The sequence below is a fragment of the Haliotis cracherodii genome, unplaced genomic scaffold, assembly GCF_022045235.1.
Source record: "Haliotis cracherodii isolate W230 unplaced genomic scaffold, xgHalCrac1.p SCAF_1, whole genome shotgun sequence".
Classification (NCBI taxonomy): Eukaryota; Metazoa; Mollusca; class Gastropoda; order Lepetellida; family Haliotidae; genus Haliotis; species Haliotis cracherodii.
The window spans coordinates 60,448,546-60,452,759 of NW_027266264.1; positions in this window are offsets into that span (position 1 = coordinate 60,448,546).

Sequence of the window (4,214 nt, forward strand, 5' to 3'; positions counted from 1 at the left end):
CCTGACTGTCGTAATATGTATTTTGATATCATGGCGATATATGACCCAGGACTCGGCATCCAGTATTACATGTATTAACATCTTTTGAAGATTTGATCTGTATTCAAATACAGACGGAATGCACCTGCACGCCCAAAATGACGCTTGCACAACTTTAAACACACATTCATCGACGTGATCATACATGTTAATCAATTGTTCAAATGCCGTGAATGAAAAAATGATAGGTGGTGTGGACATGCATGATCAAAGTTCCAATATATATATTACATATATATTTTCCTCATGCCATCTATTTTTGTCAGTTGTTAAGAGTTTAAGCAATTCTATACCCTACAGAGACATTTCACAACCCCAGCATCAAGATTACGTATAAAAACTATATAACAAAATCATTTGGTGACATTTTTTCAACAAAAATGACATCTGGTAAATATATTTTGCCAAATAAACGCAAATTGTTTCCCGAATTTGTCTTCCGTTAAGTTTATATGTTAAGTGTACCCCAAAAACAACACACAAATAAACAAACAAACAAAACAATCAAAAGAATATGTATCCGGATTAGCTTTTGTGAGTCACCATCGCTCATCGTGTATGTTCATGAATATTGGATGCTCTACTAACGTCCTGTTCGCCTCATCAATATTGTTTGTGAGAGTGAATTTCTGCAGCAGAGTGGCTCTCGGCTAGGCTTACGAGTCATAAAAATTTCATCTGTCAGAATCCTACAGTGAAACCTCGTTATCTCGGACGGACCGGTTCCCAGTGAAATCACCCGGATCAACACATTTCCGGATTAACGAGTTATGGGTTTACATGTTCTTTTGTTTTATACGTTGTTCCTATAAAGTGTGTTTGTTTCTTAATTTGTTGTCTGTCGCTGCAATCAGCAACATTCCAGCTATATGACGGTGGTCTGTAAATAATCGAATCTGGACCAGACAATCCAGCGATTGACATCATGAGCATTGGTCCACGCAATTTGGATACGATGACATGTATCAACCAAGACAGCGAGCCCGACCACCCGATCTCGCTAGTCGCCTCTTAGGACAAGCATATTCACCTTTTTACGGCAAGCATGGGTTGCTGAAGACCTATTCTAACCGGGATCTTCACGGGTTTGTTTCTATAAAGAGGAACGACGCGGGGATTAACGGTGTCCATAGTATCGGGGTTCCACTGTATAAATACACACAATGCAGTAACTAATCACTTTGGAACCATGTGTTTGCTGATGAAAGTGGAAACAAATAGACATCTTATTATGTAAGCGTCGTGTGCTTGTTTGATGAATAATACTTCTTGTATAACCGAGTCCCGCCAACAACACTGACATTACCCGCACACCCGCGATGCTATGCAGACATTTTATGAGCGCTTTGAACAGCTGATCATATGTTCTGATACCATTATCTCGTATTTCAAACATTTTCGTCTAAGTTGCATGTACCAGTTGTTTTGTTCTATCTAACGCCTTTTGTTCTTGGAATACGGTTTAATGTAGGTAGGTGTTGTCATTACCTTAATCTAAGGTAGATATAGGTCCTGCCATTTACAACAGAACAGCGACACGAGCGTCTTCGGACCGAAGTGGTAGGTCTCGCGATGTTCTGTGCAGTCAATAACTCGGCTTACCGTTTGGCGAGCGATTGCTTTAGTATGTCTAATGTTTATGTTTCATGAGACCTTTGGATTAAGACAATCTGTTCAACATTAGGTTATACAAACAGGAAACTGTTGTACCTTGTGATTTGCAGTTTTCTATCACTTGCAATGGGGTAACGCATAAGGCAAGGTTATCTGTGGACGAACTTAGGGACAAAGGGACATAACTCTTACTTGCTTGCTGTCACTTGATCGCAATGTCAGAGTTGTTGAGTGAGACAAATTTAGACGACAGAAATAAAAACAACTTTCTTTTGCTTCGTTTTGTTTAAAGCGAAACATATAATAGATAAGAACTATCAACACCAAACAATTAAAAAATGACGCCATTATGTGGAGGTATACATTATTAGACATGTTGGGCTCTGTGTACACTTCTACTCTATGTTTGGAAAGAAGGACGTGTATTATGGAAAAGGTTTTGATATTTCTAGAGTAGCTTTGTCCTGAAAAAATCGCACTTTCGAACTTACTTTTGATAAGTATTTCTTAGATAAGCTTGTAAAGTTCCATTAATGTAACTCAGTAGCTTCTGCATATCTGGGGCGGTCGGGTAGCCTTGTGGTTAAAACGTTCGCTCGTTATGCCGAAGACCGGATTTGATTCCCGACATGGGTACAATATGTGAAGCCCATTTCTGATGTCCCCCGCCGTGATATTGCTGGAATATTGCTAAAAGTGGCATAAAATCTCACTCACTCACCCACTCTGATGGCAACTTTCTCCATAAAAGACACTATGCACAAAATAAAACATGATACCTTGGATCAAGGGCCGTACCTGTGTATGCACAAAATCTAAACACATGCAGCAATGGGTGTAACTCTGGAAAATAAACTTTCATTCCTGTAATTTCAGAAGTTTCTGAGAAACCTTGTCACCATAGCATACACTATACACTAAGTTCAATAAAATTGATCAAGGGAAGTAACTCTACCAAATGTTTTTACAGCACCTATGTTCGAAGAACTCCGTCTTGACAAGTACCTTTCAGATAAGCAGGCTAACTTTCATTGATGTAACTTCAGTTGTTTTTTAGAAGACCTGTCCCTATTTTATGCAGTATAAGCACTAAGTTGATAAGCACGGAGCAAGGGCCATAACAAAATCAATTGCACCAATTTTCGAACTCATTTGGGGTCTTGACCAGTAACTTTAGCGTGCTAAATTACATTTCTCTAACTGAAATAGTTTTTGAGAAGATCTGTCCCCGTTGACAAGAGGACGGACGGACGGACGAACGAACCCCGTTCCACACTTCGTAAAGGGGGATAATGACATTTTCAAAGGAAATAGTTTAATAGTCAGGGGATTCTATCAATAACGTGTTTACAATTGGGTCATTATACAAATTGACTAAACTGGAGTCGGATAAAAACAGAAAGCCAGTATTACTAATATTACTTACGAATAAAGCCCCTTTGAAATAAATGGTTGAATTATATTTCTGCACACAATAAGAAAATTGAAAATCACTTGGTTAAATAAGCTATTATTTTCGTCTGCCCAACTTTCTGCCTTAGATTGCAGTACCCTAAGGGGTACATCAACCAAGACATATTAATGTGGCTACAGTGATCAGACACACGTCTCCAGAGGCTAACCACGTAGAGAAGAAGAGTCGTACCGTTGTTGTAGTCTGTCGACATTCTCACCAGCATTTTTTACACCTAAACAGTACATCCTGGCAGACGGTTCTAATCCGTTCCTGAAGTCTCAAGAGACGTTTCTGATATTTGCAAAGAAGATATTTCCCTCTTATGACTCTTACACTTTCCCCGTATGGTTCCCTTGGCAATCGTGAATCATTGTGTGTCTCTTTTAACGACTGTATGATACTCGTGCGAATCAGTGACGACCACACGGATAGGGATCATTAAACGATATTGATTTCAAGCAGGAAACAAACCTAAGACAAGGCGTTATACATGCATAGATATGCTGTGTTTCCTACGAGATTGACCGTTTGATTGGTCTAGTGGATGGATCGTCTGCAGGAGAGCGGAATGTCGGTAGTTCGATCCCCGCCGCGATATACCAAAAGACGTTAAAAGATGGTACTTGTTGTAACCTTCGCCTGACCCTCGGTATTACGGGGGAAACAAGGACTGGCCGGCTCGGAGTCATTCTACTGGGGTATCCATGTGGTATGGTATCTCAGTGGGCTAACACTATTAAACAGGCATTAGTGTGGGCCAGCACACAAGCACGCACGCACGCACGCACGCACACACACACCTATATAAGTGCAATAATCGTGAACACGACGTTAAGCCCTATTTCATCTCTCCACTTCTAACTAGACTCTCAAATACCACCAACACAATAACAAACCCCAAATACCCACTATACTTAATAACTACGAAAAGCACTTGAGAAACATACTTCTGCTGTAATTGATGTATCATTTTTACACCAGGGGAGTCATAAACACAACTTAACTCCAATCATTCAATAATTCCCGCAGACTGATGTTATAAGCCCTATATATAGCAATGATCTGTTTAAGAGGCTCTACATGGATTGGGGCCAGTTGGTTCCAT